The sequence below is a fragment of the Lissotriton helveticus genome, chromosome 12 (assembly GCF_964261635.1).
Source record: "Lissotriton helveticus chromosome 12, aLisHel1.1, whole genome shotgun sequence".
Lineage (NCBI taxonomy): Eukaryota > Metazoa > Chordata > Amphibia > Caudata > Salamandridae > Lissotriton > Lissotriton helveticus.
The window spans coordinates 500,447,498-500,462,544 of record NC_136073.1 but is presented as its reverse complement, the minus strand read 5'-3'; positions in this window follow the sequence as shown (position 1 = coordinate 500,462,544).

Below are 15,047 nucleotides of genomic sequence, written 5' to 3'. Positions count from 1 at the left end.
GCCTATAGGAACCGCATTCTGTGGGGTCTTTCCCGGGCTTAAGAATGACCGTGATGGCTGCTTCAGACATGGAGGGGGTGACCGCACCGGTGTCAAGAAAGGAATTAAAAAGCTGCGTTAAAAGTGGGGCCAGTTCCCTACGGAAGGTTTTATAAAAAATGGCGGAAACCCATCGGGCCCTGGCGATTTGGCTAACTTGAGCCTGGAGATGGCAGAAATCACTTCCTCCACACGAATTTCGGTATCCAACGACTCCGTCGACTCAGGGAGGAGTGGGGTAATATCGGCCGACTCTAAGTACTGCGCTCTATCCGCAGGGGACGCACTCTCTCTCGAGTATAAAGAGCGGTAAAAGTGGCGGAAGGAGCTAATTATGTCCGCGTCATTAGTATGGGACGTCGCACGCTGGTCCTTAATTGCGGTGACGGCATAGGCCTGCGCTCGCGCGCGCAATCTATGAGCCAACATCTTACCCCCTTTGTCCCCACTTAGGTAAAATTTGTGCCTTAAATGGAGTAAGGCATAAGCCGCCCTGTCCAGGTCCAGGTGTTTGAGTTACAAATAGGGGTGGGGTCGCACACTACTCACACACCGGCGGTGTCGCCCCTAAGGACTCTGGTCAATGTAGTAAAGTGTTCGCGATGCATCATCTTTCGATCTCTGCTATCTTCGCTGTCTTCGCCATCCCTGGACACGTGTTTCGGGGTATTGTCCCGAACCTTCTCGACTACCGAATCAGAGTGCAACATAGAATCCCGTAGCCGCCCGCCGGCTGTGGGCAGCCGGGCACCTGCTAAGGTGAACTTCAGTGAAATAAGTGCATGGTCTGAGAAGGAGCGTGGTGTAATGTCCGCATCAGAGAGGTGTGATAGAAGGGACGTCGTAGCCAGGAAATGATCTAAGCGCGCATAAATCTTGTGTGCAGCTGAATAATAAGTAAAGTCACGCTCTTGTGGGTGGTGAGTCCGCCAAACATCATGGAGCCCCCCTTCCTGGAGCCATTGCCTCCCCTCCCGAGACCAGGCACCTGCCTGGGAAGTCCTATGTTGCGACCTGTCCAACTCCCCATCCATCACTAGATTAAAATCTCCTCCCACTAGGATTAACGAGTCGGGGGTCGCCAGAACTTGCGCCAGCACCGTACGCAGGAAGGGTTCCTGTTGGATATTCGGGGCATAAAGGGATCCTACCATAAAGGTCGAGTCCCCCCACTGAACGCTCACCGCCAGAAACCTCCCCCTAATATCAGCCACTTGGGCCAAGACCTTGCAATGCACACAGCAGATAAACAACAGTGCGACCCCATTTTTCGTATTCGGGCCCGAAGACCAAAGCTGTAGGGGAAAATGCTTGTCCTGCATGCGCCGAACATCATTAGTAAGCAGGTGGGTTTCTTGTAGGAGGCACACATCACTATTCGCGTTCTCCAAAAGAGACAGAAGAGCAGCCCGTTTCACTGGATTATTCAGCCCCCGGACGTTAAGGCTCACCACCTTCATTTCACTAGGCATTGTACCCTACACTGGAGAGGCGATCTGATGTCCCCCCCGCATCCAGAGGAAAACAGTGCAGCATAGGTAAGAACAGAAGATGCAATCAACCCCTTGCGGTTCCATGCTAACAGCACACAGTGACCCATGACGCTACACCCTCTGCAGCTGAAGGATAGCCTCATGACTCAAACCCATCTAACAACACCCCGTGGCTGATGCGGAGTCCCCTTCCCACCCCCTACCCCTCCCCTCCACAAAACGGACAACAAAAATCCCACAACTGAACCATAAGTAAACAGAGAGATAGCAACAAACGACAGTTCGAAAGATAGGTCCCAATGGTAAGGGAACATGGCACCAGTCATCGACTTCCCAGTTCCTGATGCAGGACTCACTCACTGGTAAGGACAGAAACACTAGTGGTACCTCTTAGGGGTCGTCCCCCCGATGCCTGCACCAACCCTCTAAGAACCTCACGTGCCCACTGCGCCATCCGTCGTAGCTGCCTCAGTCACCATGACCACGGAAGCTACCGCGGCTCCCCTATCCTGTAGGCTGGCGGACAAGTTAGGCTTCCTTGCAGGTGAAGTCCCTCCAACTCTCTGCCATTCCGCCGAGCGTCGCTGTCTTCTGCTGGTGGAGTTGCCGCTTCCGGATGGTGAGTCAGAGCTCTCCAGGCCCAAGAGGTCCATGGCCACCTCCAATGACCATACTTGGACCAGCTTATTCTGCCACCTGAAGATGAGTCGAAATGGATGCCCCCAGGAGTAGGGTATATTTTGCTCTCGCTGGTGGGATGTGACTGGTTTGAATGTCCAACGCTTCAACAACGTGGAGGCAGCCAAGTCCTGAAACAGCGAGGGCCAGTGGTCCCGGAACTCAAGGGGAGAGAAGGCACTCGCTTTATGGAGGATCCGCTCTTTCAACTGGAAATCGTGGCTGCACACCAAAATATCTGGTGGAGGGGCCTTGTGGCAAGCCAACTCGGTGAACAAGGTCCATTCGGATCTCTGTCAGGTCGTCTTCATTGAGGATGTGCTTAAAAAGGCTTTCCACGTATTCTCTCAGGTCCGCCCCCTCGCCTTTCCAGAGCACCGCTCGAATCCTGATGTTGTTGCGACGAGATCTATTCTCTAAATCCTCGGCATGTGCTTGCAAGTCAAGATTCTGCTCCGTCAGGCGGATCACGTCCTGTTGAAGTTGGTGTATGTCCTCCGCAGTCCCTAAGTCGTGCTCCTCTAGCGTGGCCACACGTTCCCCAACACCATCCACATCTCTCCTCACCTCACGAACGTCAGAGGCGGGTTGGGAACGTAGCTCCGATATGTCCTCCTTAATGGCCACAAAAAGATCAATCATAAAGGCCCTGGTGGCGGGCCCCTCATCCTCACCCTTCCGCAGGGACTTGTCCGGTCCAGGGGATGCAGGTTGTGTCGCTCCCTTCAGTGTCCTGTCCTTTGCGGGCTTGTACTTTCTCTGCTTGGTGGTCGCCATCTTGACAGGTCGCTAGGCCTAGCTCCGGTACACCACAGCACCGCGCCCACTCTACAGAAAGCCGAGGTCGAGTAGGCCCCCGGGTGCTCGTAGTGCCACCAGCGCACAGTGCGGCTACTTGGACCCACTTGGGGCAGAGAGGGATCAGCAAGATCCAGGGAATGGTGCAGGGCCCCCACTCAGTGCCGTAACTCAGGGTCCGTCGTGCAGATCGGGACATCGGGGGGGCACCAGTCACACATCGGTAGCAGCGCCACCGATCATCGAGCCCCCACCACTCGCGCCGCTGTACACCACTGTCGTCAGGTCCCGTGTGGGTCAGGCGCGCCCACCACCCTTGACTTCCAGGCCTCACTAGGTCACCAGCTGCCTAACGCTGGACACCAGCCGACAGCCCGTTTCAGGCCTCCCAACCTCTGCCGGACTTCACCTTACAGAGGCGGGATCGTGCTCACTTCCACAGGGCGTCCGCCAAACACCTTTCACAGCTCCTTCCCGCAGACCACCAGGCACTACTACCCCCTCCAGTCCTCACCTCTTCTGCCCAGACACCTTATACACGGGACAGGTCGGGTCTTCTTCCCCAGGGAGGGTCCGCCACCGCACCTCGGCTGACAAAGGCCCTGACACGGCCCAAGGGCGGTGTAAGGGGGATCAGGACTCTCTTCCAGGGCCCGCACCACTGCCATCGCCCTCACACCTTCAGGGAGGCGGGCCTCGAACCCCAACGCACTCCGGCAGGTCGCGTGAGTGCCAGCAACCGCTTCAGCACTGCAGGGGGGCAGCTAGCCGTGCCGGGAGGGCAGGCCCACACAGGCCCGAAATCCCCGAACTCGATTGGCGAATGTCGCCGGACCTCCGCACTCCCGTTCGCAGCGCTCAAATACCCAGCCACTCTTGTATGGTCGATGTAGATCACAGCTGTCACACCTCCCGGCGGGCTCCGCTGCAGTCCCTCACCGACAGAGGCTCCGGAATCGCAGGCTCCCGTCCGGGCAACGCCTGTGCTTCGCTGCACACTCCCACTCCGAGTATGCTTGTCTCCAGGCCCCGCACCGGCAGAACAGGCCGCTGCTCTACTCGCGGTGATTTACCGGGTCAACGGGTGAAACGGAGCCGCCAACCGGTCTCATGCATCAGCGGGACCCCAGGTAGGCCAAAAGCACGGGCAGATAGGGTTCCTAAGAGGGTGCTAAACAAGGGTGAAGAGCTTGTGGCGCCGGAGGGACTCAGAAGCACGTCCTACTCCGTCGCCATCTTGGCCACGCCCCCAGTGATCCCTATTTAAATATTGTTTTGTCTCTCATATTCAACAAATATTCGGTTTTCATTATCGTGTTCCCATGTTAGACTAACAGATAGCAGTTAGTATTTGACCATTCGTCTCTCGCTACACTTGTTTGCTGTATTTTGCTATGGTGCCTTAAAAAGAATCCAAGAAAAACAATTAGAGTAGCACACCATTTACAGGATGCAAAATGTGGGGCACATCAATTTGGAAATCTGTTAGAATGACTGTTTCATTCCTTACTTGTCACTTAAGGAATAAGGCGTAATAATCTTGGTGCATTTTGGTTAATACATTAAGTTTTACACAATAAAGTTGTGAGAAGGTGGCTTCTGACCCTTAAAATCCCATAGATGGAACTTTGAGTTTTGGGTCCCTAGCATAAGTGAGACACCACAAATAGTCTAATCTAATGTGAGCTTCTGTAAACATGATTTGGAGTGGTAACTACCAATGCCTACCTTTTAAAATAAGGCTCGCAGTTGTGGTAAGAGGCCAAATAGTTATTGAAATTGAATGGAAGTACACACATATGTGCACACGTGCATGCTGAGCAATGAAGACTTTTGTCTGAGTCAGCCTGATATCTATGTGCATGTAGCTTCTTTCAGAAAAGACCCACAATAAATTGGTGATGGCCTGTGCAAGCCCTTCAGTTGACTAAGCAACGGAACAAGTAATATCCCCTTTGTTTTTGACTAACGTGTAAGTCTTTAATGCCTAAATGAATTTACACATTGGGTGAAAATCGTGCCAAATATAATTTTATGGATTGTCTCAACATAAAAAAGTGAATGATGTGACTTTTTCCAGGTTTAAACGTGTCCCCAGCACATATAAATATTAATGAGGCCATGTTCGTACTCATTGGTGTAGCTTGGCCTTTATGATATTTCCTTCAGCCAGTCCTCACGAGATTCAGGTTTTCAACAACCCTGCTGTGCCATGTTATTTACTCTGCTAGTCATCTGGCAGTTCAAAGCCTCTCCTAGACTGTTTTGAAATGATGAGCCTTCTTATGGTAGAGAAGGGTGATGGGAGAGACATATGCATGGGATGATTACCTGACATTGAACGACAACTCTGGGCATGCCCTTCTTATGAGAACATAAGGAGAACAGGCAGAACGCTACCACTATTCACTAAGGGTTTCCATTAAAGCTCTGCAATGAAATAATCCGTTTTGCATTGTCAGTTAGGAGCAGAGCTAAGTTAAAGAAAAAGTTTTTCCAGGCCACCACTAAATTCTACCTTCTTTAAAAAATCCCATGATGTTGTGCAGAAGATTTGGGCCAGTGTGAGGGCTTCTACCTAGAAACTAACGTTGGGGAAGGAGATGTGGCATCTCTGAATTCATTAGGCACAATCTAGTATTCTCCCCTCCCATTTTTAAACCCCTGCACAGGGGAAGAGACTTTAGAATTTGAGTGGACCACAGACGAGGAAGGACAGAGTGGCTGACTAATAAACCAGTGCCTGGAGCATACTCTTGACCTGTAAATCTTGTACTCTGTTGGACTCTGTCTACAGGTTGAGAGATACTGGCTTCTCCACTTCCCTGGAGGGTGTGAGTGGAGTATAGATTGGAGTGAGTGTGAAGCCTCAATGAAAGGTTTCTCTTGGACTTCTTCAAATTGGAATTCTCTGGACTGCTCCTGTAGCCAGAACACAGTGAAAAGGTCCCACTGGCTTCAGCTGGAAACATATGCTCACTGCAAGTAGCTAGGAGCTCATGGGCTTTGGGTCGTGAAAGCTGAGGCAGTGGTCTGACTTGAGAGCCATAGGGTGCTGCTCCAGTGAGACTTCAGATCAAACAGATAACCAGGAGCCAGAGCTGGTGCTCAGGTCATGGGCCCCTAACAGGTCCTCAATGCTGGAAAGAAGCAGAAAAACAACCATTAGGAAAAGCTGCTGAAATTGCAGAGATGAGGAGGCTTAGAAAGAGCAATGCTGTTTGCTAGAGTAGTAGCAGATAACACAAATCTCTGTCTAAAAAGGCCCATCTGGGCCATAGATAACTGACCTTTGCTTCTGCTACTCATTAGAAAGACTGCAGCAGTGTTATGAAGTCAGGGGCACTGCCATGTTATATCTGATCTCAAGTGGGATCTCCTTATTGGCCCAGGGTACCCAAAGTTTATTGAGTCCCCAGGTGAACCAGCCAACAATTTTGTGCTGCTCTGATCATTTGAAATTGGGCCATTAGGCAGGAACCGACCACAAACTTACCCATGTTCAAAGAGCCCAGGGTGTGACTAATAGATCAAGCGTACAGGGTTCCACTCAGACCCACAGGGTTCAAATCTTTCTCCTCTCTCCCCCACGCTCACAGGGGCTGCATTGAGGAAAGAGAGGCAGGAGAGAGATGAAGAAAGATGGGAACAGAGGAAATCTGAAGTTTCTTCCCAGTTCATATGAGAAAGAGGGTTGAGCAGGCGAACATCCAGTTTGACAATTGGCTCCAGTACTTAAGCAAATCCACACTTGCCCCTTAGGGGGGCAGGGTACTTGCTTCAGTGAAAAAATGCTGTTGTGAGATTTAAATGTTAGAAGTTACAACCACAAAAGAGAATAGCAAACGTAAAAGTGCATAGGCGTTCACATCGAAAAGGCATCATGGACCACCCCATAACAGACTTGACATTTTCAATGTTGCTTCAGTTCAGTTCCCGAGAGGAGCAAGGGCACCAGCTAAATGCATTTTAGGCTTAATGAGCTGCCAGGAGAGTGGCAAGCCACTGCAGAACCTCTGTACATAATTCTATGCCATCCTAATAAGTCTCCTGGAATCCAGAAAGAGTGATCCTGGGACAGATTGCCTTGATGTGTAAGCACGCCTGAATCTTGAGTTTGTGTTCTTAAGTTCTCTTTGGTTACCAGCCGACCTTGTTTAATGTATAAATAACATTCTACCATTATTGTTTTATTGCTATGTTATGACAAGAATGTCATAATATAACTGAAAGTTGAAATCAAAGTGTGTTTAACAACATCTGAAAGATTTCCCTGTGGTTGAGGCTTATTTTTTCCTGGCGTTATAGTGAGCTGCCATCTTTAAAAAACAAAACAATAGGCCTGACATTTAATTAATGCAGCCATCAAGTTCCATTAGGTGCATTGGGAGCTTGGACATAGGGGATTTGGCCTTTCTGGTACAAAGACCTTTATATAAGCCTTTGGTGTTGGTGATCCAGTGTAAATTGAGTGGGGTTATGTAACCTCATTGACTTTTCTTTGACATGCATCGGTTCTAGGTTTGGAGGCGCTTCGAAGGGTGTTTACAACTACCAGCTTCTTAATATTTGTTTTATGTGAAATAAAGCAATATTCTTCTTTGAAAGTAAAATCAGTGACTGTGTAGTTATTTATTAAGTGTTGTTTGTTGCATCGCTGAGTTTTGATTCTCTAGCCCACAGTAAACCTCCCCTAACTTAGCCTTGGACCGTTCTGCCCACTATACTGAGAACCAAGTACTAAAATGGGTACTTGGTTCCCAATTTGGGTTCCATAGTATGGTGGCACCAAGACACCAGAAATGAAAAATCCCAGCTGCTAAAATGAGGCCTAGTACCGTTGAGTGCCTTGGAAAGCTCTGACCTGGATTTGTCACAAAAAGACTCTTCGCAAATAAAGTGTGTGATGCTGAGTTGTTGATGTTTTTTGTGCTTCGACAGAAACATTATGACACAGTACCTTGGTCTTTGGATGGGAATGTATCCTAAGGAGAAAATAAGAATGTCACGGATGGCGAGAATTACAACATTTGGTGCATGTTATGGCTTTCTAAAAAATATGTGAAATTCCAGAAAACAAGTGGATGAAAATCTGCTCGGTAAGAAAGGTGCATTATCCAAGGAAATCAGGTTTAGGATTGCAGAAAATTTCTGGGAGCGGCATAGTTTCATAGCAGAAATTGGATCGGAGGCAAGGGAAGGGTGTCAAGAAGATGGTTATGATGCATATTTTTGAAGAGAGTGGCTCTGGGGCTGTAGGATCACATTTAAAACTATTGGTTCTGCACACACCACATTTACAACATCTGTATCCTGCTGACTCCATGAAGGGTATGAAGGATTGAATCTAGCAATTAATAATCCATTAACTTTGCGGCTCTCTACGGGGCAGAGCTTTGGGGATCCCTGAATGTGGACCTGCTAACCTGCTCAGAGAATACATTTCTGAAGGATCTGATGGTCCTTCCACAGAGAAAACCCACATTGCCCTTGCTTTTGGATATGGGTTGCCGCCCAATCAAAGACCAGGCAAAACTGCACCCCCTCCTTCTCTGGGCCCGCCTATGGAGAGTTCCTGACCTTTCCAGCTACACGGAAGAGCTGAAGGAGGTTCTATCGTTGTCCGGTTGGTCAAAAATAAGGTGGTTGAGGGACGTTAAATTCCTGCTTGGGGAGCTGGGACTCGGGGAGGCATGGCAGTCCAGAACTGCCCCCCCCCCCTAAGTCTGTCCTGAAGAGAGTCTATTGGAATTGGGTAGCTGACAGAAGAAACACCGACCCCAACCAATGCAGATCTACCAGCGAATTTATCCTGATTAAGGATGTGGCCCTCCGAGAACCATATCTCGACATAATCCTAAAACCTAGAGATAGGGCCTTGTATTTTAAATTTAGAATAGGAGTACTTCCAGTGGGGGAACTAACTGCGCGCTGGAAAATCCCAGCCCAAACCACTCCATTCTGCTCTTTTTGTGTATTCAGGATTGAGTCAGTCCCCCACCTCTTATTTGAATGCCCTGCTTATAAAGCTCCCCGATCTAGGTGGCTGAAACCCCTGTGCAAGGGGCTGGGTACTAGAAACCATATTGTGGCTCTGCGAATCCTGAAGTCCGATACCCGGCCCTTGTTTGTATGCGGCATGGCAAAGTTTTTAGGGTGGGCATGGGTGATCAGGTCAAAAAGGATTAATGAAATAGTTTAATTATGGTCATTATGCTAGACCACCTTAGGTAATTTATTGTTGCCATACGATTTGTGTAAAGTAATGATTGTACTTATATGCTTGGCTTTTTATCTCTTTTATCCTGTTGTATATATTGCTTTTAAAGATATGTTTTTATCGAAATAAAGCCTATTTGACTGACTGACTGACATTATCTTTATCCATTGTGATTTTTTCCTGGAGGAGACAGTGTGTTTCATTCAGACTGCTCACCTTAGCATACATGCCCATCCAGTGCATGTTTAATTATTTTTGTAACACATAAGTGATCAGTGCTCAGTAATAATTTTCCCATTCCAAATCTCTGGGGATGTTTTTCCTGATTACCTCAATGTTACATGGTGTTATCCGAAATCAATGCGAAAAATTTCTGTTCTATGAGAAGGGATGTAAAATGTAATCAAATATCTGTCTCAGTGAGAAAAGGGCGTGTCCTGAGATTTAATTAGCATATTTATTTTCACTTGGCCTTTGGAGGGTAAGATACAATTCACATAATTACTTTCACCTGACTTTTGCTTGTAGCTCCATTCAATGGAGACCACTATGTTGATGAGCATGACTCTTAGGGGCTATGATGCAATTAACTTAATTGTTTCAATTGAACTCAACCCTGTCTCTATTTCATGGAAATCTGAGCTGGGATACAGAAAACACCCTGCTGGGACTCTGTTCACTACAAGAAACCTTCAGTGTCGTTTGCTGGTTCACATACTAACACTTATGGTACATGGTTAAGTGCATTTTATGTACATCACTCAACTAACAAGAATGAATTTGCTGCACAGTAGGAATCCAGATTACCCTGGATACTATCAGAGGTCAAGTAAAAAGTGTTCTGCTAATTACATCCTAGCCCCCCCTCCTGGTAAAAGACTAATAAAATCCTTGTAGGGCCTAAAAATGTTTGTGTTATAAAACAATATTTGGATATCAGACTGCTTTTAGTATCTTGACTGTATTAATTCCAGCAGTAGACTAGTTGCACTTCTGTAGAATTGCCCTTGTTTATAATCAGAGAGCAAAACATACTCATTTCTATAATATAATGCAGACATAATATATAAACGACACTTTTATAAGTGTTTGACTTTCACCGTCATTTATTTATTCTCTCAGAGGTTTTTTTCCCCTCATCTTCATGCATTAAATTAACAAGACACTGCTGCAGTTAAAAACGTTTGTCTGGGCCAAATTCACAGCGATTCCCATTTATACATATTTTAATCTATGACATATTTTTCTGGGTCGAGATCCTAATTTGATTACAATCTTTAAATCTATTTTGAACCCCCTCACTTTAAAGCAGCGGACTTTTACCGTGAGACGGCCTTCCAGGTGATGGACCAAAGGATAGCGGAGGGATACGAAGTTCTACCCAAAAGGAAAATTTAAGCTATTGGAGTATAAAGTAAACACACGCCAGGCCTGATTCACAAAGATAAACTTACTCTTTTGGGTACGTTTACGTTTTTTTTTTGTTTATATTCACAAACTGCGAGTCTATAGTGGGTGTGTGACTGTGGACACTCTGCAGTCGGTGTGGAGTACTCCACATACAAAAAATGTACCTATCCTCTTTTTTTATCTGCCGAGTTCTCCACAGTGACTGCTGAAACTTAATATTAACTCGTAAGTTTGTGAATGCCAAAAAAGACATAAACTTACACAGAAGTGCAAGTTTGTCTTGTGAAGCAACTGAAAGAAAACTCAACATCCCGGAGCCACTCGGTGATAGCCCAGAATAATGTATTTTGTTCCGTCCGTCCTGGCTAGGAGTAGGTGTCAGAGGGGACTGAAAATAACACCTAGCATACACCCCAACCCTTATTTCTAATAAACGTTCACACTGCGTTCATGTTTGGGGTGACAATAGCTTGTTTGGAATCATGTGTAAGTGTTTTCGAATGTGCTAATGTCCATGTTTCAAAGTTAAACACATTAGGAGTAGCCATCTGGCTTGATATCCTGTCAAGGTATTTTTGCCAACAGTACGCTCCATTTTGGAACTTGCGTTTTTCTTTCTGCTTTACAAACATGGGTTCGAAAAATCCATTTTGCAAAGTAATTTTAGCTAAAAAGGCAGTACTCGTTGAGGGTGTCGGATATGAAATGAGGCCAATTGTCAGCTATATATCATGATGTGAAAAATCAGAAGCACAAGTGAATGCCAAAGTGTGCACTCTACAGTCGCTCGCATGTCTTGTACGGGATTAACTTTAAGACTTTCCAGTAAAATGCCCTCCACTTGGTAGTACTAATTGAAATGTTTGGCTTGCTTGCCATGTTTGACACTGCAAATAATTTTGATGATACCATGAATACCACTTTTGAATATCAGTTGTGTCTGTTAGTGATGGGTGCCCTCATGTCTCCCCTAAATTTATTTGGCCTGTTTAAAGTTCAAGGGGCAGATTTACAAGCCCCTTGCGCCTCTTTTACGCCACTGTTGCGTCATGCTGCGGGGTATTTACAATGTGATGCATCTGGGAGATGTGTCACGTTGTAAAGCCCTGCGCAAAAAGTAGCCATTCCTGCGCAGGGGGGGGGGGGCGTTCCGGCGCAGGAACACCTTCCAAAAGCGGCTGAGTGAAATCTACAAGATTTCACTCAGTCACTTGTGAGCCCATGCTGCGTCAAAACCCTGGCGGGCGGAAGGATTGACGCAGCATTGTAAAGATAGGGCCACCCAGATCATTGCTGAAGTTGCGTCACGCTTGCGACGCAACTCCAGCAATGCGCCGCCTTTACGGCCCAGATGCGTCACGCATCTGTGCTGTTTTTGCCCCATGGTGCGCCGCATTGTAAATGTGGCGCATCCATGGTGGCGGAGCCATGGCGCACAATACCTGGCGCATCCCTGCTGATATGCAGGAATGCGGCAGTTATTGTAAATCTGCCTCCAAGTGTCTGCATTTTATAGATTAAGTGTTAGAAAATGTATTTAACATTTTGGTGGCCCCTTTGATTTTTTGTTAATGCAAGACGGGGCATTGCATGAAAATGTTTGCAGACCATTCCTTTAAAGGGAATGATGGGCTAAGGATTCACCCTGTGCTTGGATGTCACGCAGGTAGGCATTGATTTCCCCCGCTTGGTTTTACTGGCTCAATTTTGCTTCATTGGATGTCCACACATTCTCCCTCTTTTGTGCCGACTCTGGTTCCTACCCATATTCTTCCAAGTAATATCAGGAGGAACCTCTGCGAGGAAAATGCACTTCAGTTTGGAATATTCACAAATCTCGGAATTCGTATTGAGTCCAGATTTAGCAACCTACTAAACAACCTACTAAAAAACAGGGGAGTAGTGACTTACCACTATTAAATCGCTAGGCAGTAGTGTGGCTAACATCTCCTCCAATGATAATCAAAACAAGCAAGAGTACCATTTTAAAAGTGGTTGGGGAAAAATGGAAGACTCCATTAAGCAACATTTGAGTACACTTTATATGTACATAAAGAACAACATAATGTATTCCATTCAGATTACCGTCAATACAATATATAGCACATTTACTTAAATGACATTCCTTCTGCGTTTCCGCATCAAAATTGTGGCACTGCTGTATTTTAATTAGTAGATTGTTATTTAGTTTACATTGTCTTGTGCGTTGTTCTTGTCGAGATACAACGGGACAAACGTTGCCACCCCCCATTTCGTATACTTTTATTCCTAGAACGCAGATGCAGCTTTATGCTCACTTCCATGCAAGGTTCTGTGCGTGGATGACTAAAATACTACAAAAGAATCAGTATTCAGTATTAGTATTCATTAGTCTTTATTCGATAATTTATAATCATAAAAGACACATAACATACATAAAAGTGTCAATAAAAAAAATAGCATTTAAAACTAGCAATACATGCTATAACCATACAAAATTTAAAACTAGTCATTATCGAATCCAGACAAAATATTTGAGGTTAAAATCAATACATTCTGATAATCTATAGTAAACTATTTGGTACTACTATCAAGCACTATCTGAATCCTCCATAGACATCAGTTTTTTTTTCTCAAAACCCATGCCCAGTTCAGAAATTTTGCTATAGCAGTAACTATATCAGGACGGGTATTCGTTACTAAAATACGCATGGCTTTCCTACAGGATCTCGTGCCAAGATTGATACACAGTGGTTTAAGCCACCTTCGACAAGGATCCTGTTACACCGGGCACTCAAAAAGCAGATGCGTTATTAACTCTTCCCTACTGCAACAAAAGGGGCAATTAGTTGTTGAAACCCTGTCCCATTTGGCTACAAATGATCTTACTGGGAGGGTGCCCACACGGAATTGGTGATAAAGTTTTCTATTACCAATTTTTGTGATCACATTCCAATATGGTTCTGCTTTGGTTATGAATTTGTGGTCGTAGAAGATACCTGTAAATGACGAACTACTCGCTCTTGACAGGTTCTTCTTTGTTATCATATCCCAGTACAGCTCTTTATAGTGGTTTTTGCTGGGGAACGAAGTCCCTACTGGGTCGACCCACAAATGACTGAGGCCCATTTCGGTCAGATTAAACTTTATCTTCTGGAACCATTTGATTTTGGAAGCCGAATCTAAATTTCTTACATGCAACATTGCATTAGCATAAGGAGCCAATTCTGCGGTGGTCCACAATCTCCTCCAGTAAGCCAGAGGTCTAAAACCTGCAACCTCATCAATGGAGATGCAGCCTAAATCTAATAACAAGGGCTTATTGGGGGTAGATTGGGGTAGGGCAGTCAGAGATCTTAAAAACTTATTTTGTGCTAGGACGAGTGGAGTTAGGTTTTCAGACCCCAGAGCTCAGCGCCATATACCATAGACGATCTTATTTTCCCGTTGTAAATTGCTACGGCTGGCCCTATAGGTTTAGTAAAAGACAACCTATGTTCCTTCAATGGAGCTCCCGCTAGCTGGTTGTGTCTAAGGACTAAAAGGTCAATTTGGGGTGCTCAATTCATCTTCCTACTCATGGTTACCCCTAGATAAGTAAATATATTAGTTTGCTCTAGGGGTACATTATCCATTATAACCTTGCCTTTGACCAATTTGTGTCTGTGCAGTACCATATACTCAGTTTTATTGACATTTACTTCCAACTCGTGGTCATTGCAAAAAACAACAAATTGATCAAGGGCTCGTTGCAGACCAGACTGGGTTTTTGATAAAATCAGAGTGTCGTCCACAAACATTAACAATGGAACCCTTGTTCCGGCAAGGGATGGAGCATTTGTTGGATAGTTTGAGTAGTAGGCGATAACTCTATTTATAAAGCGTGAGAAAAGGGTGAGAGCGAGAACGCACCCCTGGCGCACTCTTTTGGTAACTGGAAACGCTTCAGTCAGTTCGCCCTGCTGGCCCCATCTTACTTTAGCATAATTTGCCTCGTGTTTTTAATAATAAAAGCGAGGATTTGTGGGGGAATCCCAGCCTCCTTTAATGAGTCCCACAGTTTAAGGCGAGGTACTAGATCAAATGCTGATTTTAAATCAATGAATGCTGCGTATAAAGTTCCCCGTGCTAATATTACTGTGGACCAATATATCATCTAAAATCGAGATACCTGGTCTATTGTGCATACGTGGGATCAAAAACCTGCTTGGTAGATAGATAAAACATTCTGCTCAATGATCTACTCATTGATTCAACAATATTATTTGGTGTTTTACTAGTCATATGGTTGCCCCATTTAACTATTTCCCAAAATTTGGTCCAGTTCTTTCCTTCAGAGGCGTTAGTTAAACCTACCCATCTTTCCTCATTGTATTCTTTCCTAGCCTTATTTTGAACCATTTTATACTTTAGCCTTGCTTCTCTGACTT